Source organism: Rhinolophus hipposideros (genome assembly GCF_964194185.1).
Source record: "Rhinolophus hipposideros genome assembly, chromosome: 10".
In the NCBI taxonomy this organism is placed as follows: Eukaryota; Metazoa; Chordata; class Mammalia; order Chiroptera; family Rhinolophidae; genus Rhinolophus; species Rhinolophus hipposideros.
Genome location: NC_138056.1, coordinates 18,455,521 through 18,481,884, shown reverse-complemented (window position 1 = coordinate 18,481,884; position 26,364 = coordinate 18,455,521). Strand labels below are relative to the sequence as shown.

General features: G+C 38.6%; 1 protein-coding gene across 17 annotated transcripts in view; it reads right to left on the bottom strand.

The window, feature by feature from the left end:
- Positions 1-26,364, bottom strand: part of LRRC4C (leucine rich repeat containing 4C) — a 1,068,826-nt gene that overhangs the window by 46,244 nt on the left and 996,218 nt on the right. Inside the window, exon 1 of one of the 17 annotated variants that reach the window (XM_081062632.1) lies at positions 25,676-25,703. The exons of the other annotated variants lie outside the window; for them this stretch is intronic. The gene's annotated coding sequence lies outside the window, so the exon portion shown is untranslated. Of the gene's footprint in view, positions 1-25,675; positions 25,704-26,364 lie in introns of those variants that run through there. 17 annotated transcript variants of the gene reach the window in all.

Genomic DNA, 26,364 nt, shown 5'->3' with positions numbered 1-26,364 from the left:
AATTTATTTAATTATTATCAAGTTTGCACCATAGATGTGTGCACATTTTGTATTGTAGGTGTATAACTAATTCACATATATGTGTACATGTGTGCAATGTAATACTTTAATGCTGTTTATAGTTTGGGAAAACAGGCACATGCTTGTCAGTTGAGATTCTGTTTATCTTTCTGTTATGAACAGTTTTAATGCTTTTTATTATGGATCTTATCCTATAACTCTCTTGACCAAGTCTTGTCTCCCACTTAAAAAAAAAAAAAGACATAAAATGCAACATCACTGGTAAAATTTACACATCATATCATTCCATTATAGATACTAATTATATATAAAGGCAGGTCATTTTATTTCAAACAAATTCCTGACCAGTGTTGATTACGGCAGTATTATTAGAATGTTAATTTGGGAACTTTCTAATTGCCCTTCCCTTTTGCAGACACCAGCTAATATTCGACTTTAGTTATGAGACACATTTATTTATTTTCTTTTCTGTATAGGTTACACAAGTAATGGTAGCATGGCTTTATAATAATGTAACACATATAATACATATAATACATACAGTTGTCCCAGATAAAGCCTGAATGTGAGGTGTTATTAAACACAGAGTCCAATTTTGGCTTTGCGTGATAACAGTGCTAAAACTGTTTAGGTGGTGCTACGTGGGAGTGGGCTTCTGCTTTGAATGTTTGTGTATACCCTCCTGTAACCTAACACATACACACACACACACACACACACACACAAATTGTTAAAAGGAAGTCAAGGAGGTTTATCCAATGAGTCATCACATAATCCCGGCTTTGTTCTGGTGTAGTCATAGCTGCATATTAACTGGGATGTTAACTCTGTCCCAGGGGTAAACACAAAAGCAGAGAACCTTGTGCACCCAAGGAGATGCTCTAAAGGGCTCACTTAGTGAAAACATCTGCAGTGCCTATTTTAAATCAAGGCCTCAAAACTACATCTTCAGTGAAAGTAAGCCATGCATTGCACAGTGAATGAAAGGGGCATATGACCCCCCCCCCAGTGAAGCCACATTAAGAGAAGAAGACAAAAGAAAAAAAAAATAGAAAAAGCAGGAGAGGAAAAGGAAAGAGGATGAAAGAAAAAGTAAAATAGAGAATGGAGGACATTCCAGAAATATCTCAGGGGTGCAAACAAAAGCTATGCTAATATCTCCAAGATTAGATAGATGCTATGAGAAATTCAAGGTCTGCTGCAAGGACTTTTTGTTGCTAAGAAATTGGAAATCCAAGGTATGAAAAAAGAGACATTCTAACTGGCCACCAAGTGGGAGATTACCTGTGAATTTACACTTCTGGCCCTCGAAATGTCAGGTTCACTTTATCTTCCCGACACATGAGCAAGAAATAAAAAGAGAACATTTTTGTTCACAATGTGATAGGTATAATAATCTAAAAATGTCTGTAATTACAAACATTTCAGGGACTACGTGTGAAAGCAAAGCAGACTCCTTTATTTCAGGACTTCTCAGAGCCTTTTACATGCTAATAAACTCTACCCTTATCCAAGGTGTGGGAGACATACAATACATAGTGAGAAAGTGGACCAAGGTTTCCTTTATCCGCAGCATTTACATTTGTATTTACTCCCCAAAGCTTATTTTGGGAAAGGATAAATTACACTTTTCAGTTAAGATATCTAACAATCCCTTACACTAAACGAAGAGACTATTTGTAATTCAAAATGGAAAAAAAAGTTATTCTAGGATTACTTGTGGAATTAATTTTTATACTGTTTTGTAGAGTTTGGTAATTATTTTAACAGATAATCCAATTTGATCAGAAACTGATTTCTACAGCTTTGTTTTATCCTTTCTGCATGTTGATATCATTTACTTAATGCATGAAATAAAATCACTCAGAAGTTAAATATTAAACTAAGCTGTAAAAGATTAAGATATTACAACTTAGAAAAGCAGGCAAAATTTATGAATAGAAATTCTAGTAATAATTAGAATCTAGAGACTCATGGATGGGGCACTGTTTTAGTGCAAGACTTACTAATTACATAAGACAATGAATTAAAATTATTTACATTGTAATTGATGCATGATAAGCACCTGTTAGTAGCAGTGATTTTCATGTATTGTTTATATTTTTCTGTCATATATACATTTAAGAATGGGACCTTTCAGGGTATGCAAATGACTTCCTAGAAATAAGGAAAGGAAACTAAAAACAAGCCATAGTTGGAAATGAGAGCCTTTACAGAGGGAATCAATTTAAAATGAGGTGATTCCCTGAAAATAAGACCTAGCCAGACCGTCAACTCTAATGCGTCTTTTGGAGCAAAAATTAATATAAGACCGGTCTTATATTATATTACATAAGACCCGGTTTTATAGTAAAATAAGACCGGGTCTTATATTAATTTTTGTTCCATCCAAAAGATTCATTAGAGCTGACGGTCCGGTTAGGTCTGATTTTCGGGGACTGGTATCTTTACACAAAGAGGCAATGTGGACAGAGGCAGATATAGACAGAGGGAACACACACAGGGAGGAGAAAGCCATGTGACTAGAGTGATGCCTCTGTTAGCCAAGGGACACCAAGTATTGCCATGAAGCACTAAAAACCAGAGGAGGCCAGGAAGGATTCTTCCTCAGAGAGAGCGTGTCCTGCCTGCCCTTAGACTTCAGACTTCTAGCCTCCAGAACTATGAGAGCATGCAGTTCTCTTGTTTTAACCACCTACTTTGTGATAGTTTATTGCGGCAGCCCTAGGAAACTAATGCACTATGTTGGCATTTTCTTTGTAGCACTTGTCACAACCGCAACCATTTATTTGGTTTACTGTGACCACCTATTTTCAACATTACAGTGCGAACTCCAGGTAGGGGGAGGGATCATGCATATCTGATTAGCAAAGCAACCATTTCCCTTCTTCATGATGAACCTGAAGAAGCCATTATTGAAAGCAGTCGTGTGTGTGTGTGCATGTGTATGCATGTGTGTGTATTATTTTTATTTTTAATTTTCTGTATGTAGCCATATGTATGAATCAGCCAAAGGGAGAGCCCCATGTGTGTTTTTAAATTTTCTTCCTATGCTATAACCATAACAACAATGTATTTTTGACCATATGACAATACTGTTCACAGAGTCAAAGGACAAAGTACAAGAGTCATAACAATAACCGATGGATTTTTATTACATTATAATTTATAAAGTATTTCTTCCTCGTTAGCTTACTTGACCCTCCCAGAGGACGGGTCAAATAATCATAAGTAATATTTCCATTTCAAAGGAGAAGGAGCTGAGGTCAAATGCTTTGATTAGAGTCACATAGCTATTTTGGGATAGGGTTGATACTAAGTCTACAATTTTCTACTTCAAATCGCTTCTCCTTGTATTATAACTTGTTGCAGTATTTATGTAAAAAGTGAGATAGATAGATTGATGGTATAGAATATAGATAGAAAGAGAGATTGCATAAATACACCTAGTCCCAACCATTCCCAGGTAAGAAACTTTGAGCTTATCAGATTTCAAAGCATTACACCTTGCCCACTTTGAGTAGTACCGTTTTTACTCCAAAATAAGACCGGGTCTTATATAAATTTTTGCTCCAAAAGATGCATTAGGGCTTATGCTCAGGGATGTCATCCTGAAAAATCATTCTAGGGTTTATTTTCCAGTGAGGTCTTATGTTTCGGGAAACATGGTAACACCAAAAGTAGCAGTTATATACACATTTGATTGTGCTGAACTTACATGAAGCTGTTTGCCCATTAAACAAGGGCCTTCATCTCCTGACTAAATTTACTATCAGATGAAAATTTGGAGAGTTGTCTAGATAATCTAAATGATTTCAAAGTTCATAGCAAAACTGGTAAAAGGAGGTACCTGGTTACTTTACTGTCTTAAGCAATCTCACGCTTCCCCATGTACAAGGAAAGGTAGGGATCTCGTCTCTGCAAAGTCCTCCACTTAATCAAAGTCATAAGTGAATTCTTTTACGCAGAAAAACAGTGTCCCATCCCCAGCTGACAGGCCACAGGGAGATGCAAATCAAGATCAGAGCCTCGTCTTCCAGGGGCTCTAACTTTTGAGAAGCTCTGGCCTATAGTGAGAGGAAGCACATGTTTGGCGCTGGAGGGTTCTGGCAACATGATCAAAAACCTATTCTATGTTTCATAAAATGAAACAATAGAATTAAGGGACTACATAAAAGAGTACATTTCAGGAGATCATTTCCCTTCAGAATACAACCAGCCCCTGATTTTATCTCATCCCTCTGTTGATTTCCTCTTTCCTCAACTCTTAGAGCAGTTCTTCGGAATGTGCCACTGCACCTCTGCTAATCCACAAGGGGTGGCTCCTTTTCCTGAAATGACTACTGTACAGTTTGTGTTTGTGTGTCTGTGTTTGCTAGAACACATTCACACAAGCGAATAACTTTTAGTGCAAATTACATGCTGCCATTTTTGATTTGCAGTTTCCGTAAGTTTTTAATTGTACAGCCTCCACAGCTGAAGAATTGAGGTGTGTCGGCGATCAGCAGAGTGTTGTCTCTGTGATCGCTTACTGCACAGGAAGTCTAGTGACACTACCTGAGATACGAAGTGTTTGCTGACTAAAGCAAACACTTTAGTCAGAGGGACTTGAGCTTGATATCTGCTTCCGCCACTACTCCTTGTGTAGCCGTAGGGAAATCACTGACGTCCCCAAGCTCCCCTCCTCTAAAACACACAACACACACACACACACACACACACACACACACACACACACATACACACACACATATATAGTAGCTATATCACAGTATTCTTTTGAGGAGTAAATAAGGTGATATATTTATCATAGTAAGTGTGAAAGAGAACAGGGTGATAAAGAAAGAACACAGAAAAGGAAAGGGAAAAAAAAAGCAATGTAGTTTTAGAACAACCAACAGTTGGGAAGAGTCGGAAAGATGGATGGAGGGATGCAGAAACGAAAGGAGGGAGGGAAAGGCACCGCTGTCCTACTACTCAATAGAAACCCTACCAAACAGTACTTACGCCTGACCTAACGTCAATGTATACAATACTCTATTTATTCTGAACAAATAACAGGAATCCTCTAATAATCCCAGTGTGCCCATACCTGAAAAATGTAATTATATCATTTTCTTTATGGATTTCTTGGTAGTCTCTTAGAGAGGAAAAGCAAGAGGGATACGGCTCTTTTTTCTTGAATACCTGCAATCCTTTATCTACAATTCTCAAATGAGATTTCTCTTCTTCCACCTTGAATTTTTCGGCATTGTGCATGTGTCTTATCTTGTCTCCTTGAACTATAGGTGCCTCAGTGGAATGTTTCCTGCCTGATTTATGTCTCTGTCTTCCAGGATATGTCTAACAGAGTATCTTCAGCAAGGTAATGCGCAGATCAGTAAGCAAAGGCAAGATTAAGAGCAAAGCGATAGGCTACCAGGGTCAGGGGGTGAGCACAAATGGGAACAGCAAGGAGGGCTAGAGCAAAGATCTCTAGTTCACTAGTTCATACAAAAGACAAATAGGTGTGCTATAAGAGAAGGGAAGGAGAGAGGTAGGAAAAGAGGAAAAAAGGATGGATGGAAGGAAGGAAAGAAGGAAGGAAAGGAGGGAGGAAGGAAGAAAGGGAGGAAAAGGATGGAGAAAAGGAGATGAAAGGGGAAAGGAAAGGAGAGAAGAGGTGGGAAGAGAGAATCCATGGTAAATAAGCTTTGCCTGTACAGATAAAGAAAGTTTAGGCTGTTTTTCCACTGCAGGATTTCTTTCCCAGGGCCTGGGAAAATGTGCTAGAATTAGTATTCCCACAAAGGGGCTATATGATATATCACATGTACCAGACATATTGAATCAGATACTTTTCTCTCTTCATATCTGGAAACAGTAGCACTAACAATATCAATCTGTAAAATAATGCCTTTTGAGTAACTTTTAAAGATACTTTGTAGTTAAGGTCAACCTGGAATGTGTTCTCTGTGCCTCAGATTAAGATGGTTCATTATCTTTTCTCTTCATTATCTTTCCTCATCTTTTCTCTTAAAGATGCTGTAGAAACAACATTTTTCTTCCTTCCCTCTCTTTCCCTATTTGAGAGTGAGACACAGGACACTACCCAGAGTATTTCTTGCGAGAAAGAAATGATGGGGGAAAGAAACAGAGGAAAGAAAAAAAGACGCTGTGTGAATTTTCCTCCACTCCCTCCAGTGAGTCTGAGGTTAAAATTCTACCCTTTACTTATAATTCACTTGAAGATAAGGCATATTGCAAATAATTATCTGATGTAGCTTTCTTTAGGCTCACCTCTATTTCTCAGGTTTATGGGGTAGGCTACAAAAGTGGAAAAATAAGGTCAGTGTAGTGTACAGGTTCCATTTCAGCAATGCGCTTTGTGATGGACTTTTTACGTAGATCAGTCTTGGATGTCATAGAGAGCTAAGTAAAACAGGCCTTGTTATCTTGGTACACGCTGTCTGAGAGACAGGCTAGTTCAGCTTCGTTTGATAGCAACATACAAAAAACTGTGGGTAACTGAGTAGTTAGTAAATCCATTTCTGGTCCATTCTCAATCAATGAGGAGAGAGCTTAACAGGGCGCAAGATGAGAAAAACAGGGAGGCACTTAAAGGAACAATAGGAAAGAGAAAGAAGGGCAACGGAGCTTTGCCCCAACAAGGTCAGAGGTATAGCAGAGTTGGTACCCAAACATAGACCACCCCGGGACGTGCATTCTGTTTTCCCCTTCGGAGAGCTGTCTGTGGCCAATCCCTTCCTCTCTTCTATCGCTAAATGGTATACAAGAAATAGGAGTGATAGAAATATTCATTAATGTGAGAAAATGTAATCATCAGGAAATTCTATTCCTTGATATTTTCTTCTCTCTTATTAGAAGGGCTAACTGAATCAGAACGCGGCAAACCCAAATGTTTAAATTTATTTCTGCCTATTAATTTAGAGGTGCTTAAAATATAGTCACTAAAACAATAAGTAAAAATTATTGATAATAACAATACTAATTACAATTTATTAAAAGCTTACTATGCTAAGCACATTACATGACAGTCTTATTTAATTTAATCCTCATAACACTATTATGAGATACATATTATTATGCCCATCTTCCTAAACTACATCCCTTTCTTCTCCCCACGGTTCCATCCATCCTGGCCTAAACTCCTAGATAAAAATCTCACATACCACCCTGTCCTCAGCACCAGAGGAAACAAAAGACGAAAAACAGAGAAGAAAAAAAAAAGTATTATCTCTGGGTTCTTCAGAGTAGATAGAAGTTAAAAAAATAAAATCAGATTTATTGAATTTCTGTCTCTTTTTATCCTCTCAATTTAAGCCTTATTGTCTCACCTACTTAAAATAATTATACAAACTAAATATCACAGAATAAACCATGTTGTTTTTTCTAAAGTTCTTATTTTAGAATTTTATATAGCCTACAGATATAAAAATAATTCTCATTGCATGCAAAATGCTCAATGACAATATTTAGTTGAAAAGAAACAGATACACAACCATGGTTATAGTATGATACAGATACACAAGCACATAAATACACAATAGCCGAAAAAAAAACATTCCAAATGTTGTATGCTCAGCTCAGGTGGACAGGTGAATTGTTTGTTCACATGTTTGTTTTTATCTTTCTCTGTCTCTGTCTCTGTCTTCAGTTTTCTGAAATTCATTTGTAGCTAACATTTACTGAACCCTTACCATGTACTCTTCTAAGAACTTTCCATGTATTTTCTCAGTTAGTTTTCACAACGTTAGGAGGTAGGTATTATTATTACTCTCATTTTATACTATGTTTCCCCGAAAATAAAACCTAGCCTGACAATCAGCTCTAATGCATCTTTTGGAGCAAAAATTAATATAAGACCGGGTATTATATCGTATCGTATCGTATCATATCATATTAAATACCGGGACTTATAGTAAAATAAGACCAGGTCTTATATTAATTTTTGCTCCAAAAGATGTATTAGAGCTGATTGTCCAGCTAGGTCTTATTTTCGGGGAAACAGGGTAGATGAGCCAAATGGGGCAAAAAGTTTGCAAAGGTAGCAGAGCATCTATGTGAACCCAGCAGGTCTGCTTTCAGAAACTGAGTTTTTAACGACTTCATGCTACTGCCTAGTAATGAGAAGGTTACCTTTACAACTAGAAGGAAATATATACATTTGTTAAATGCACTCTGCAAATTTGGTAACAACCAGGGAAAGCAAGGATACATATACTGAGGTAAGGGCAGAAGGAACTTAATCAAGGTGTTTTTTTTTTGCTTTTAAAATCTTCATTTCATTGGATTGCAATAGCCACCAGATTAGCTTCAGGCCATTAAAAGGCAAACTGGACATTAATATTAGCATTTGAGTGCCTTTTCCTTTGTAATTATCAATAATGAAATTACCATGGAGTTCTTGTTTAGGAAAAAACAAAAAAAGACATTCAATTTTTTTGTTGTTTTTCTTTCTTTTTTTTCTTTTTTTTTTTTTTTTGCAGTTTTCTCCCATACCCAGAAATGTACCAAATAGTTGAGTATGCAGATCAGAATGCTCTTCCTGTAATAATAGTCACCTCACACCACCTGCCACCAAGGAAGGTAGGGGAGTTGAGTCCATTAGTGAGAGGCCCACCACTGCTCAGGTGTGTTCTTTCAAGACCTTCAGTTCTACATTGCAGTTTATGGCCTGGAAAGTGGCTTCCATAATGTGATCAAGCTAGGATAATGATCTCATTATAAAACCAATCAGAAACTCTCTGCAGCTATTTTTTTGTTCATTGAAAGGTTGGGAGATGAGAGAAAAAAGTAACATGCTGTTCGCAGTGCTTGCATTTTGAAAACAAGAATGTTCAGCAAAGGCCAACTTTCCTTTGTGTCCCTTCCCAATCTTCACTCTCTACCCTCCCATCAGGGCTCTGGGGCTGCATGTTAGACCTGTAGATACACTTGAGGTTGGATATCCCTGTAAAAGTGGATGGGATTTGGGATATCAACAGAGTAAGCCAAAGTCCTGGAGAGGTGTCAAGAGTTGCATGCTGGAGGGTTCGGGGTGGGGGGGAACACACATAATCATATAGATCACTAACAGAAGGCAGAACTCAAAATTAAGAATAAGACAGGAACTGGATCACAGCTAGAGCATACTAGTAAGGAGAATCAGAGGCAAAAATCAGAAGCTAAGCTGGGTCCTTAGCTATGTGTATGCTATTGGGGTGACACTGCATCCCGTTTGCCCTGGGGCGGTTCTAGGATATGCCTGTTGTCCTCTCAGAAGTGTCCTGAGTTGCAAGATAAACTGCATGGGCACAATAAGAGTTGTTGATGTACGTGTAGTGGAGTTTAATTGGCTCATTGGATGGAGAAGGAAGCTGAGTCCCCTGTAAGTGGAAATGACTGAGGGGCTCGTCAGGAGGAAGAATGTTAAATATTGAGATTTCCAATGATCCCCTTCTTATTGTGACTCCTTCAGCCAATAAAATCCTTTACACAAGCTGTCTCTTACAAGTGGGGGCAGAGGGAAGAAAAGGTACTCAAGGAGGGTCTGTGTTCAATATCTAGTTTGATACTAGAAGGAAACAAAGAAATAATCATAGAAAACAATGAGTAGAGAATAAGAAAATATCACACAGGTTGGAAATAGAGAGCCAAAAGACAGATAGAAATGCAAACTCCACAAGCATTTGCGGTCATCATAGAAAAGGTACTGAACTTCTGACAGTACGGAGTGATGGAGCCCATGGAATCTAACCGAGATTTTAGGAAAAGGTTGATGTCAGTTTCATTAAACACAAGTATGTATGTACGTATACACAAACACACACACACACACACACACACACACTACACACACACATATTTCTCACACCTATTTCTTTCCTATCTCAGAAGAAGAGGCCAGAATGGTCCGATAACTGATAACTACATCACCAGAGGGGGGATATATAGTCTCATGGCTAAGAGTATTACATCAGAACAAAGGGAGGTTTCACTCTTCTTTCATGAATGAGTGAATTATCCTCACTGTCTTCCTGTTAGGACAGCTTGTACTCACAGGTTGCCTTCTTTTCATAGCACTTTCTGTTACGAATTCCAATTCATCACAGAAGAGAATTTTTCACACAATAAAATTTAAATAAGGTGTGCACAGTGTGTTTTAAATAAGTTCCATGACAGGTGTAAAACCTTACTGGGGAAATGATCAGTAAGAATCTGTTATCAGCTAACACCTTGATTGATGCCCAGCTGAGGACAGCAATGGGACAGAGTGTGGGCACTTTCAGGAGGGGCAGAGTGATTTGTAGAGGTGGAGAAAGGGACCTGGCAAGGAGGCTGGGAAGCTGCTAAAAAAAAAGGCTCTCTTTTAAACTGCCATTTTCCCAACCATGCACAAGCCCAAGAAAATGTCATTTTCCCAAGTTCAAGTATCTTGAACTTAATTACCCAAAGTCAAAGGATGATGGGGCTGGAAACCATGACTTCCAGCTTCCAGGGATAAACATAAATGGTAGACAATCATCAACAAAGTTTGACTTCAAGAGCACAAGGAAGGCTTCTGTGTCACGTGACCCCAACCTCAACCTTTCCCAGGCAGAATACTAACATTACACCATCTTACGCCTCTGAAAATATTACCATCTCTAGGAAAAGTTATGACTTATACATTAGTCAGGAACTTGAATTAAAGTGTGGTGGAGTGCACAGGAAGGGGAAAGTAAGGGGAACTAAGAGTTGCTGAGCTCCTGCAAAGCACCAGGCTTTGTACTAGTTTTTCATTTTATACTGAAAACCCTCAATATGTAGCTTACAGCTTCTCTTATCCTCATTTTTCAAAGAACACATGTGAGAAGTAAAGGAACTTGCCCAAGGTAACACAGCTCACAAGTAACGGAGACAAAATTGGATACCTGAGGTCCTGGGTGAGAATGGATGAAAGAACACTATCAGAAGCACAGTTCCCGAGCATCTGAAACTATGATAACACCTAGGAGCCTGGAATGTTCTTCATCTCCCATTCTCCTTCCCTTGGCAGCTCATTGTTCTTAGTCCTTTATTGTCCTCATAGAAGACTTCTGCACCCTCATAATGCCAAACAGCCTCCCTTTACCCTACGGCTTCCAGTTACCAGTTATTATATCAGCTCATTTATTTCTTGTGGAGCACTTACTGCAATCTATATTTGGCTTAATTGTTTATTTGTTTTTAAAGAATCTTTGTGAAGGTGGTGACCTGGTTGTCTCTTCTTCACGATTCTAGACTCTTCTACCTGAGGGTCTTGTTCATACAAAATGCTCAACAACAGTTTGTTGCACGAATTCATGAACATTTGGATAAATAAATGAATGAATAATCCTAGCAATCAAAGACACAAAACAAGGAGTCCAGAATGTCGTAAAATATATGTACCCTATTCACAGTTTTGCTTAATGTTGCTCTTATTTCTCTGAGTGTTTGGGAATTGCTCGTGACTCGCCTGTCTTCCAAATTTAAGCTCCTACCACCCAGCCCCACAGAAAGGATTCCAGGGAGAAAAATAACAAGATACACTGGATAGATGAAGGATAAAACAATGACAAGGGTGTTTGTTCCTCCTGCCATTTCCTTCCCAGACCAAATCTTCCTCAGTTGGATATTGTTGAGTCTGTGAGAAACAAAGCATAAAGCTTTTTCTTACCGTCTCCAGTGCAGCTGGAGGACTTAGAAACTGGAATGCCCGTTTTGCACCTTCACACAGATGCTATGATGCCTGAGTCTATTAGTCACCATCACCTTTATGTTTTCGTTTTTCAAAGACATGGACAAAACAATCTTTGCTCTACCAAAGGCACAATGACCCTGGGCTGTTGGGCTCTGCCTGATTTTACAGTAGATCCCCTCAAGCCCATACAATGGATACACATCACTGCCATGGAAAGGTAGGTTTCCTGAATGCCCTTCTCATCTGATATTTCTGCTGTTTTGGGCTCCAGGCTCCAGAAGGAAAAGATGCTGATGGACGGATTTAGCTTTCCCTTTTAAGCAAATCCTCTCACCCCAGTGCATGCTGCCACTTGACCTCTCTGTGTGGCTGGGACCCCTCTGTCAGGAAGCATTTTATGCAGGATGCCCTCCGTGGCTCCAGAGTGGCAGGGCTTTGCCAGGGGGATGGCAGTAACTGCTGTCACTGACATATTTCAGTCAAGTTATAGCAAGCCACTGCCAAGCAGAGAAGCCAGCAAAGGAGCCACAGTGACTGCCTGGGGCTCAAATCGGATCATGTCTCCCTGTCTGGGGAAACAAAATTCCAGCCACTCAGCAGTGGGGGAGGTGGGGAAAGCCTAAGGAAGCCTGAACCTTGACTGTTCTCTTGGCTTCGACAGCTGGCTCTGGGCCAAATGCAAAATTACATGTGAACTCTTAGCAGCGCTCCAGAGTAGCAGAGAAGCACTCCGCTGCAGATGAGAACACTTCAAGGTGAAATGCTTTTCGGGAGGATTTTTTTTTTTTTTGAGCTGCTGAATCAACGTTCTTGGCTAAAAATATTAGATTCCTGCATTTCCATCGGATCTGCTCTGTAAGTGTTTGGATTGACAGCCCTCTTAAGGCCAGTTCGAACTTCCAGGTTATTTGACAGACAAGTCCCATGCCATCTCCCCGACCCTCCTCTGCCCACAGAGCTGCCTTGAATCTTTTGAAAAGCAGCAGCTCAAGTGCACGCACCTTAGATACTGACGTCACTGAGAAGGACCCTGTAAATGAACCTGCCCCACTGTCTTTGGTATACTCATCAGGAAGGTGAGGCAAAGAGAAGTTGAAGGGGCTTTTGCAAGTCAGATGTGTTGACCATTTCCTCCTTCCCTTTGCCCTTCCTATAGCATGCTGCCACCTCCTGGAGTGTAAAATCAGTTCCTTTATCACTTGGTTGGATGGAGGATTCCAAATGACTTTCATAGATGAAGGAGTTTGGTAATCAATGCCCTGTACAGAAGAGATGCAACTCTCTAACTCTCACTCCAGAAAGCAGCCTTTAGCGGGGAAATGCATGAGGGAGGGAGGAAAAAAGTGGTGTGTGGTGTGTGTGTGTGTGTGTGTGTGTGTGTGTGTGTGTGTGTGTGTGTGGAGAGAGAGAGAGAAACAGACAGAGAAGGGAGAGAAGGAGGGAGAATATTCAAGAATCTTACCTTAGAGTGCAGTGCTTAGGTTTAAAGATCTACTAGCCACAGTACAATATAAAATTACTAATAAGGTGACTTTTTTAAAAGTGAATACTGAAGGAAGACAGAAAATATAGCCCAAACCACTAAGAAGGAAATTTTGTCAGTATCAAAACAGTTAAGGTGAACTACCACCAAGAATCAGATGGTACTATTTCTCCGACTGAATCTTAAATTATTTTCTCAAATGCAACAATTCTGGTTATAAAGAGCAAATTGAAATTCTGACTTCCCTTCGGTCTGGAAACCTTAAATTGTTCTTGAAAAAAGCTTATTCTGTACCTTTCTCTACATTTCAACAACTTTCGCTATAGATTTGTCTAGAGAGAACCTATATGAACATAATATTTTTGGAATGAAGTAATGGGATTTTTAGTAAAAATCAAAATAAATATTTGTTCCTAGAGGTTCTATCACCAACAATATAAAGAGAAATACAAACTATTTTTTTATATGGGCTTAAGGATATTTTACTGTATTGGTTTGCATCGTTTTTTTTTTTTACCTTGCACATTTCTATTCATGTGTATTTTTACCATGATCCTATTTTATGGTTTCAAAAAATTTGAGCACGGGAGATATAAATCACAGCTTCATTTTCCTGTTCAAACTGGTGCAGCCAACAATGAGATTTCTCTATTGTGCTCTACAAACCCCAAATAGGAAATTATATAGACATGTATATTATATACATATAAAATATATATGTAAAATATACCACATATGTATTATATGATGACAAATACAGAGGGTACCAAAAAAATGTATACACATTTTAAGAAAGGAAAGCTGTATTAAAACTGTAATGCTCAATGTATACCAATAAAAAAAGATAAATACAAGTCACGTTTGACTTCTGCAATTACAACAGGTGCTCAAAGTGGTGACCATCAGCGTGCAGACACTTCTGATTACGGCAAACTACTGCTTGAGCAACGCTGACCAAAGAGTCCACTTATACATTTTTTGGGCACCCCTGGTAGAAATTGTTGTTCTGATTCCTGGAAAGAGACTTCAAAGTGGACCCCGATGATAGGAGATGAAAAGGATGCAAAACTAGTTGACATGGAAGCCTTCTTTGTGAACATCTGTGCATGTCTTTGATACTCTATTGATTCATAACTTCTCTAAGGAATAAATTTTGGCATTAAATTACCTCAAACAGCCATGAAGGCTTCCTTTCAATCTCTTAAATGCTCTTGTATCAGGGAAAATTTATTATGTAATGGGAAAATTTAACTGTGTGTCAGCAAAACCAAGCAGACTGGTGTTCCCCTTTTGGATCTAGGCCAAGTCTATGTTACTGTGCTAGGTGCCTAACATTCAGGTGATCCACCTGAAACTCTAATGTGACCTTGTGGCCTTACTTCTTTCCATTTCTGTTGCAAGGATAAAAATATGTGATTTCTTTGTTCCTCTTATTTCACTTTACCTTTTAATAGTGTCTGAGGAGGACTTTTTTTTTTTTTAAGCCATTTCTTGATCATTCTTTTTCTTAAATCATGGCCAACTGGTTTCAAAATCCGGGTACTTTACCTACTGGGGTAAACTATTGTATTCCTATATCTTTGCCTCATGAATCTTCCCTGACACAGAAAAAATTATAATAGACTTGCTTGGGTTTTATGGTTAGGAAGAGCTGGATTCAAACTGCTGTTCAGTTTGACAATCTCCTTATCTCAGTGGGCCTCAGTTTCCTAAACTGTAGAAAACAGGAATCATAACACCTTGTATATAGTACTCTATAAAGAGAAGTGAAGTGATGAAGAAATAGGCATAGTAGTGGGCTTGACACCTCACATATTAGCTACTTGACAGGAGGCAATTTTAAAGAACAACCAGAAGAGCCATTCCATCATGTGAGACATAGAAGAAGACTGTCCTCTACGAACCAGTGCCTTTATCTTGAACTCCCCAACCTCCAGAACCAAAGTCAAGGCTTCCAGTCAAGATGGTGGAGCAGGTCAACACTATGCTCAAGTCCTCCCACAACGACATCAAAATTACAAAGAAACTACATCATTAAGAACCACCTGGTCTAGCTGAACAGAAGTCCTATAACTAAAGACATGCAGAGGAAGTAACTTAGAGACTGGTAGGAGAAGAAGAAATGTGGACAATACTGGTCCTACACCCACGTATGGTTGTTAAAAATCAGGAGGGATATCTCAGCTGTGGAGGTCACCCCTGATGGTTGAGGGCTCCCAGCTCCATTCCGGGCTCCCCACTCAGGGTTCCAGTACTGGAAAAGTAGTCCCCACAACACCTGGCTGTGAAAAACAGAGGAAATTGTGACTGACTGAGATGGAAGGCTGCTGGAGTCCTGGGCGTTCCTCTTAAAAGTTCTGTGCATGGACTTACTCGCTGACAGACTCAGTTCCAGCACTGGGGTAGCAGCTCAAAAAAGTCAGGGACATATAAGAATGGACTGAATTTTCTGGCTTCAGAGAGAGGGCTGGAGGGACAGCTTTATCCCAGACAGAAGTGCTAGTAGACATTATTATTCTTTTGTAGAGCCCTCCCTTCACCCAGCCTACAGGAACAGGTGCAGACAGGCTCCAAGTCTGATTCTCTGTCAACCTGGCCAACCATTCGCCCTGCCCTGGTGATTCCCAGAAACCCCACACCACCTAATATGTGTGTATACCCAAACTGATTCCATTGTCTTTTCCATACAAATGGTCTGTCTCAGCTTTCTCTGGGGATGTTCCTAGAATCTCTCAAAAATTCACAAACACTAAATAAGCAGGAACTGGCCTAGGCATGCCCTGTACCTCTTGCTAAGTGGCCCCCAAGCGCAGCACTAGTGGCTCTGGCCTGGGTTCTCAGCTTAGCCTCTTCCAGGTATCTCCAAGCCCAGCATAAGTAGCAACCATCTGCAGATCACGTGGTCTGACCACGCACTGGCAGTGGTTGACCTTAGCCTGCACCACAGTACCTCCCAAGAGGCCTGAGAACCAACACATCTGTTTGCCAGCTTCAGACAACACCAGAATACCACCCACCTACAACTACAAACTACATACCCAGAGGGCAGATTGGGCAGGCACCAGAGCTCCTGTAAAGTGAATCCTGCTCCACTGGGTCAGCCCCTACACAACAGCACCTCCACTGTAATCATGGCCAATTAGCCTAAGGGTCAATCTCTCTCGTTGAAGTGCCAACAGCAATCAATGCCCAACTACAAGAAGAGAGCACACAAAACCCACACAAGGGACACAACTAGAAAACCTAGCTCAGGTGATTGGGAAACTGTGCTACTGGGCCCCACAGGGCACCTACTACATAAGGCCACCTGGCCAAGACTAGGAGACATAGCAGATCTATCTAATACATAGAAATAAACAAAGGGGGTCAGCCAAAATGAAGAGACAAAGAAACATGTCCCAAATAAAAAAAAAAAAAAAGAAAGAAAGAAAGAAAGAAAGAAAAAAAGAAAGAAAGACAGAAAGAAAGAAAGAAAGAAAACTCCAGAGAAAGAAAGAAAAGAAATGAAATAAAATGGAGGCAAGTAATCTTCTAGATACAGAGTTCAAAACATTGGTTATAAGAATGCTCAAGGTGGTGAACACACAGTGAAATTTATAGATGATGTAATACAGAATTGCACACCTGAAATCTATGTAATTTCACTAACAGTTGTCACCCCAATAAGTTTAAAAAAAAAGAATGCTCAAGGAACTTAGTGAGAATTTTAATGAAGAGATAGTAAGCATAAAAAAGTAAATAGAAACCATAAAAAGAATCAGTCAGAAATAAAAAAATACAATATCTGAAATGAAAAATACACTAGAAAGAATCAAGAGCAAATTAAATGAAGAACCTCTGCTTCAAATCATCAACTTGGAAGACAGGAAGCAGAAAACATCCAATCAGAACAGAAAAAAAAAAAAGAATCCAAAAAAATGAGGATGTTTTAAGGGGCCTCTGGGACAACATCAAGTGTACCAACGTTTGCATCATAGGAGTAACAGAAGAAGAGAGAGGGTAAGGAATTGAAGACCTATTTGAAGAAATAATGACAGAATACTTCCCTAACCTGGTGATGGACAGACATACAAGTCCAAGAAGTTCAGAAAATCCCAAACAAGATGAACCCAAGGAAGCCCACACCAAGACACATCAAATTAAAAGGATAAAGACAAAGAAAAAAATCTTAAAACCAGCAATAAAAAAAAGCAATTAGTTAGCTACAAGGGAGCTCCTATAGGATTGTCAGCTAATTTTTCAAAAAAAATCTTTGCAGGTCAAAAGGTATTGGCATGAAATATTCAAAGTGATGAAAAGTAGGGGCCTACAACCATGATAACTCTATCCAGCAAAGCTATGATTTAGAACCAAAGGACAGATAGTGTCCCAGATAAGAAAAATCTAAACGAGTTCATCACCACCAAACCATACAAGAAATGTTAAAGAGTCTTCTTGAAGAAGAAGAAACAATATTTTAAAATATGAATAATAAAATATTATATAAAAGCAGTAACTACATATCTATCAATAATTAATTTAAATATAAATACATTAAATGCTCCAAACAAAAGATATACAGTGACAAATGGATTAGAGAACAGGATCCATATATATGCTGCCTATGAGAGACTCGATTGAAAAACAGACTGAAGGTAAAGGGATGGGGGGAAAATGTCATGCAAATGGAAATGGAAAAAAATAAATAAATAAAAACTGGAGTAGCAATACTTGTATCAGACAAATATACTTTAAAACAAGAGACAAAGAGAGACCCAGCAATTCCGATTTTGGCTATTTATCTGAAGAAACCCAAAACACTACTTCAAAAGGACATATACATCCTTATGTTCATTGTGGCATTATTTACAATAGTCAAATTATGGAAGCAACCTAAGGGTCCGTCAATAGATGAATGGATAAAGAACATGTGGCACATACATACCACTGTATATTACTCAGACATAAAAAGAATGAAATATTCATATTTGTTACAACATGGATGGACCTACAGGATATTGTGCTAAGTTAAAGAAGTCAGACAAAGAAAAACAAACATCATATGATTTCATTCATATGCGGAAATTGAAAAACAAAATATATGAAAAAACAAAACAGAAATAAACTCATAGATACAGAGGACATTTTGATGGTTGCCAGATGGGAGGGGGTTTGGGGCCAGGATGAATAGGTGGAAGCAATTAAGATGTACAAATTGGTAGTTGCAAAGTAGTCATGGGGATGTAAGCTATAGCATAGGCAATATAGTCAGTAATATTTTAATAACTATGTATGGTGTCAGGTGGGTACTAGATTTATCAGGATGATCACTTTATAAGTTACATAAATGTCTAATCAATATGTTGTACACTTGAAACTAATATAATATTATACATCAACTATAATTAAAACATGTAAAACTATATGTATTTAAAATAGAACAACCAGAAGAATAATTGACTAAAAATTGAAACCATATTTGAAAAGTAGTGAGAATAGCAAGAGATGGCACGTGTATTTAAATTTTACTTTACTTGCATGAGGCCTCTATGTGATGACTTGAATATATGTGCAAATCGATAGCAGGATTATCCTTAGAGGTAAAAAGGACCTACATAACAATATTGTGGAAATTTTTTGATAATAAAATACAATCCATGAGGACAAAATTGAGCAAAATAGGTTAACTTTGTAAACATAAATGCTAGTAAACATTACTATTTTAATTTACGAGAACCATACATTGTTCCAGGCCCAACTTTTCATGATGATGCAAAGAATGACAATAAGTGGAATTTCTAAAGAGCAGAATATTACAATTGAAAGCTTCACACTCACCAACATTTAAACAAAGCCAAAGATGTCCCTGCCTTTTCTGTTTAAGTATAAACAAATGCATTTTTTCAGCAAGCTACAAAATCCCATGAGGATGACAGAAAACACGTAAAAATAAGAACTAAAATGGGATTTTGAAGAAAATGAGAGAATCTAGAGGAAAATGAAGAATTCTGGACCAAGCCAGGCCTTGTTTCCACTTCATCAAACTGTACTTCGAATAGAACTATATTTTGCAATCCTAGCTGACCATAAGCATTATCATAAGCATTATCTAGTACTCTAATTTTTAGAGTACTGATTTTGGGGGTGAGAATACTGCAATAGTTTTTATAAATTCCTCCAGGAGATTCCGAGGTTCTGCCCAACTTGTGTACCACTGGACAAAGGACAGATTATGTCCTTCTGCCATTACCAATCAACTCGGCCATGTGCTCCCTTGGCACACAGCTGCACTGCTTAACTCTAGATATGTTTTGATTAGACACAGATGCATTTAATTAGCAGTTTGTATCATCAATTAGAACATGAACCGAAAAGTCACCTTCTTGCTTAGATATGCTTTGAACATAATTTTTAATATGAGTGATGATTCCTGAAGAAAAGGGGGAGAGGATTCTAATGAAGTCATTAAACCATGAAAAGATTTCACCTGGGGATGCAATCTAGAAAGTAAGGATTACTTGAATAAGCTAATAGTTACAGTCATATATCTAGCCTTAGAGCATCTGGGTACCACAGAATAAGAAAAAAAAAGTGATCATAATTGGAAAGCTATATTTCATTTTTATATCATTTTCCCAAAAGGATTTTCAAAAGCTCCCCCTGCCCCAACTCCAGCAAGGAAACACTTACATCAAAGGCAGCTTGCAATGTTTGCAGATTCATGAAGTCTTTCATTAGTTTTCTGATCTACTCAGGGAAAACAATGGCTACTATTCTACTGTTGAAATATTACTCATGCACTCATTTAAGTTTTTGCCAAGCTGCTGAACATGCCATCCAATATACATCACATCAGTCTGCCTAATATATAATTTTAGAGTTGAGGATAAAGAGGCTTGAAGAGGTAGGAACCAGAATTTGAACCTAGGTTAATGTGACACTAAGGCCAGGTGCTTGACCATCTCCCACAAGCAGCACCACACACCAAACTGAGAATAAAGAGACCCAAATTTAAATGACTTCACCAAGAAATTACTTTCCTATTTTTCTTCATGTTCCCAAATTGAATTCTACTTTCAGAATAGATGTTTCACCTTCTCGCATTCACAGTCTAAACACACATTTACTTCAAACTCAAAACTTGCAAAGTCATAAATTTTCTGTGCCTCCGTTTTTTTCCTTTAAAAGGGGCAGCTATAACATCCCTTGCATGACTGCAGAAACTTCCTCTCTAGCTACATCCCAGGTATTTACTATTGGTCCTGTGAGCTGGATGCAGTCAAAACTCTTCTTCATCAAAGCAATTTAGATAATCAAGTCTTATCAATCAGATTTGGCATTCAGAATGAAACCTATTTGCCATTCAGAATTTACACATTCCCCAAAGTTATTCTTGACTTGTTGGTCTAAAATTCCACGAGAGTTATCTAACTCTGTGAATCAGTTCTTATTTTACTATGTGTTTATGACAACACTATATGGACACTAACGAACCTGGAAGATGTTGACCATATTGACATGTGCAACATTTGAAGACGAATAAAATAAAAAATCGTCAGACTTCCTTGAGTTCTAGACCACAAAGAACATTTAATTACAAAGTCCAAATATATATAATTTCTTAGAACTTCTCTGATAGCCAAAGAACAAGGCAAGAGTATGGAGACATGCAACATTTTAAAGGTGGGTAATTTGTCAAAAATCATTGCAAATGGAATTCCCAATGCACTTTAGCAAAAAGCTTGATAGTGACCTATGTAAAAGTGAATGTACACTCTGGCTGCCAAAGACACTTTACCTGAACCATGGGTATCATAAAGCTTAAAAATTCCCAAAGCTTCTCAGACGTCATTTTTTTGTTTTAGTTTGTTTTTTTTAACTCAAGAATTTTTGGAATGCACTGTAAACTAAACTATGTCTAGCAGGATCATTTTACTCAGTGTGAATAAGAATCGAGCAGCAAGTGAACTGAGGCTCTGACAAGAAAAGCTTAGTAAAGATTTAGCACAGTCACAAAAAGGGGAAAAAAGAGGATAAAACCAACAAAATGAAAACCTGGAACATAAAGAAACAAACCCCCCACGGAACCGCTATACTAATTCCACAGCATTTATCATCCAATTAGAGAAGACAATTTCAAACCAGGTGCACAGTGAAGAAAAAGCAGCAGGCACTACTGGGGCCTAGACAAAGAAATAAACAGGAAAAGCAAAAGCAGAACCTATTAGTGTCATGCAAGCTGGCCCATGATTTTATCTCCTGAAATGAACTGCCTGACAGCGCCATATCCTGTAACCTAACTTGAAGCCTTTACTCACCTTTCATTTTCCTCCCTTACATCACCCTCGTCTCCCACACACCCATATTCACACACACGTGCACAATGGTTCAGAAACAAAACACACACAATTCTTGCTGTGGGCACATTTCTCATAGGGGATGGAGTAGATCTAGGACTTTACTGAAGAATCCACTCAATTAATTAAAATAATGAACTTGGGAACATAGTAGGTAAATATTAAGTACCATTATCATGTCAAAAGGGCTAGTTACTCTCTATATACTAATCTATTTACAATATTTATAATGCCTCTATGATGGTGTTATTTGTGGCAAAAGGGGCTAAGGTTGTGACATATTCAAAACCAATAGTGAAGACAGTGTTTTCATTAAAATATGGTGACTGCTGCCTGTGGAGCCTCAGTTTTTCCTTCTGTGTCAAACTGAATTTCCATAGGGTATCAAAACACTATTGGAATATTGAGTGTTAAATGTGTCCCACACTGACCGGCACCAAAACAGTTAAAAAGTAACATACAACAACAAAATAACTAACTTAATCTAGATCCAGGCACTCCTTTTTCTTTGTTTTTTTTTTTTTTAAATTAGTTTTAGTTGTACAAAACAATGTAATGCTTAGATATTTACACCCTCACAAAGTGATAACCCTCCTACCCCAATCTACTACCCCTCTGACATTGTTTATAGCTGTTACAATTCTATTAACTCTATTCCCTATACTGTCTTCCTCATCCTGTGATTATATGTATATATACATATATATATATAATATATATGCATATATATTTTATATACATATATAAAATATATATATGAAATATTTATATATATATATATATATATATATATATAATTATAGTTGACGTTCATTATTATTCAGCTTCAGCTTCAGGTGTACACTGCAGTGATCAGGCATCTACACTGACCATGAAGTGGTCTCCCTAATAAGTGTCCATTGGATACCCTACAAAATCTTTACTACATTATTGATTATATTCCCCAAACTATTTTTCGTATCCCCTTGGCAATCTTGTGGTTACCTATTGGTGCTTTCTAATCCCCCCAACTTCTTCATCTCCCTCTGCCCCCTCCTCCCCACGGAACCCAGCACTCTTGATGTCCTATTAGCCTCACTTAGAAACACAAACTGTGGGATTGATAGAGAAGTTTATTTCTGCTTGAAACATTAATGTTGTATAAACTGAAGCTTTCGGCACTAATAATCCTCTCAAGTGTAACACTTGAACTTGAGCCTTAATAAATTGTGCCAACCACAAGATTAACCCCCTTCAGTTACTTGCTTATTTGACCCAACGGAGTTTATAATTAATCAGACTGGCACTTACCTATCATATCAACTCTAACATGTTCATGAAAAAACATACTTTATTTGCCAACAGATAATCCACAGTGCCCTCAGTGGCCAGATATTAATCTTATTAAAAGCGTGATTCCATTATGTCCCTTTCTTGCTCAAAAATGACCTAAGGCTTCCTTGCAGCTGCTAGAGTGGGAGGCCCACAGCTCAGCTCACATTTACAACTTTCCACAGGGCAGACGTACACTCTAGTCCCAGTTTTCTTATCTAATTCTTTACATGAACCCACTGTTTTGGCGAGTCTGAGCTGCACGTGACACTTGCTGTCCGACCCTATTTTCTCTTTCTTTCTATTCAGATCCTCCTCTATCCTCCTCCATGAAACAGCCCTCAGGCTCTGACTATTGCAACAATACTAATTCTAGGAATCATTTTGTTTCTTATAACACATCGCATTCAACATGCTAGGACAATATGTTTTATCTTCACAACAAAATCGCAAGCTCTGGGAGACAAAGGCCATTTCTGATAATAAGTGTCTTTTAGGGCCCAGCCTACTGCTTCACATCTAGTCAGCACTGGATCACTGGATCAATTCATCCATTCCCCAAACAAGTATTATTAAGCACCAAGTATATACTATGTTAAATACGAGTGCTATGCTATTACTTCCAAATAGCAGCATGACATGATCACTGTTCTTACAGAACTCATATACATGTAATAGGAATGAGCCAATGACTTTATTGGCACTTTCAGTAAAGTGGGATAAGTGGGGAAATCTTCATGTTCTAGAGAAAGACATGACAGCAGTGGAAAGAGGGTAAGAGGTAAAGGTACCATTTACTCAGTGAATGAATAACTGGATTGGGGAGAGAAGGAAGGAAGGAAAGGAGAAAGGAAGTGGCAGGCATTAACAGTTTATAATTACATGTTCCTGTGCTTTGGTGGCATATAAATAAATAGACAAATAAATGCAGAGATAGATGCCTTCATGCATACCATGGACAGTTTACCTACATACTCACTGAGAGAAGAGCAAGATCAGATTCTAACTCATAAATCTGCAGCCATCTATTTTCAGCAGAGATGCACTGCAACAATCCCATTACACACTTGCATTAAGTGGAAATCTAAGCTCAACGATTCAATTACTTTCCTTACTCCATTAACAATTGTTATGCGATATACAGATCCTCCACAAATACTCTCCCTTGTAATAATATTAAAGCAACTGTCCCCAAACAACATGACAAGTTGCAACATTGCATATAATCAGTTTTTATATTTATTGATTCCTTTGAGAGAGTTAAAGGAAGTCCATTTTGAAGCTCAAATAAAGTTCAGTTTTAAATTCCAATTCTAGGTTAAGATTTATGCCAGCTCTTATTAAGCATATGCACCCATCCATGTCCCTGGGCCTTTCTGCTTCTGAAATATGGAATAACTCTACATGTATTTACATTCTTCCAGCCTTCTTATTCAGCAAGCTTTCTAAATAAAGGCTGGTTTGTATCAGGGTAATAAATGGAGCTAAAAGGGGACTTAAGAATCAGGGCACAAGGTCAAAAACGGACATTCTGTAAACTGATGATTATGAAAATACAAACTGGGGACAAAATAAGTTTTGCAGAAATATCCCCAGAAGGAAGTTAGGAGTATACTTTGGGGATATATGGAAGATGATGGTTCAGGTAGCTTGAAAGACAAGTACAAAGACTCTAAGGCAGGATCACGCTTGCCATGTTAGAAGAACAGCAATGGGGGCAGGCAGTTGAAAGTTGAGGGCAAAAGGTTTCTTCTATTGTGGTTGTTGGCGGGGTCAGCGTCCAACTGCAAAGGGCCGTATGGGACATTATCAAGAAAAGGTCTTTACCCTGATTGAAATGGGCCATTGGTCTTGATCTATGAAATGATTTCATAGACTTCTATTTTTATAGGCTACCCTTTTTCTTTCTTAATTTTACTTGAGGGAGTGATTAGATTTCCCCAGAAAGACCAGGAAAGATAATACCTTAACTAGTGGGACAGACATGACTGGTCATTTTACAAGGAATCCATTAAGTTTCTAGAGTTTTAAGATAGCCAAAATCTATCTGATTCTACCTTAAGAAAAAAAAAATGTTGTCATTTATGTTTTCCAAATAGGTTCCCTTGTGGGAAATTTTCTTGCAGAAAGTACAAGGAATACACAGCATGCTAGTATGAGAATCAGCCTCAGATGTTCTGCCAGATGGCCCCGGGGACGTTCTTCAGTTTAACCCTCACAGGAACTCTGTGAAGTAGGTGCTATTTTCCTAGAAATGAGAAAGCAAACTTGGACAGAGTAATTGGCCAAAGGCCACACAGCTAGAAATGCAGGTGATGAAACCGGAACTCAGGACCGACTACCTCTGTGGGCTTTGATCATTCCATGCCAGCCTTATGTTCCCTGCTTGATCATTAAAATGTTTAGTGTAACTTCTAAAAATACATATTCTTGTTTTGCAAACAGTCTTTCACAATTTTGATATCAATCAATACCACAGGAGCTTGGTGGGCCAGATGAAACTTGATTGCTAAATCTGTACTCCCACAGGTCAGATATTTTTCGTGGTTCTTCCACCAAACCACATATAGACAGTCCTGAAAATGTATGCCCAATGTGAAGTAGCCAACTGAACAAACCCTTGTGCAATAAGCTGGGTAAAAATGTAGAGTGTGTAGTTATGTGATGTATGCGCACGTGAACATGTGTGTAGGAGAGGGAGAGACAGAGACGGAGAGAAAAGTGTTGATTCCAGGACTGTGCAAGTGTAGCCATGCCGCACACCACTGAATCCCATCCCCTGGGCACACAAGACAGAAAGCACACAGCAGCGAGCAGGCTGAAAATGCCAGTCTCAACCTTGGCTTCATGCTTGGCAGTGGGAGTTGCTTATTAGGACCAACTTCATCTTCTTTTAGAGTTCAGTTTGCAAATGAGATATTTTGAAACATCAGTCTTTGGAATTTTTGCTTCTCTCCACGTCATCTTATTCTTTCTCTGACTTGCTCGTTATTTTTTTAAACCAACTTTTTTTTCCCCTTGAAAAAGAAAATGCATCAGTGTTACTGGGTATAGCAACAGAAGTAAACAAAGCTTTCCCTCTACTTCAAAGAAATGAAGCCTTGCACTTTTATCTTTCCAAACAGACTAGAATAGAGAGGCTTTCTTTCCCTCCTCCCCAGATCACCACAGTGGGAGAGAACGACTTCTATTCAACAACACCACCCAAGGGCTGGCGACTTCCTTCTCAAAGGGTCAGCGAAGTCCATAGAGCCCACCCAAATGCGGATATGAGAATGACCGAAAGAACCCTCACAAACACTCAGGTGTCCATTTTGAACAATAAGAGCTTTGAGGATTCATAACTAGGAATAGAGAAAAGTCATTTTTGGAGGGAGAAATGATTTTAGGATAGGTGTTTGCATCCATAGCTGGGGGAGGGGTTGGAAGGGAAGAAAGAGAGGGAAGAGCTTACCAGGCAGCAAATGTAGCCTCAAGTGGCCCTCACTGCAGTGTGAATCATTCCTTGCATTTGGTTACATGAGCTG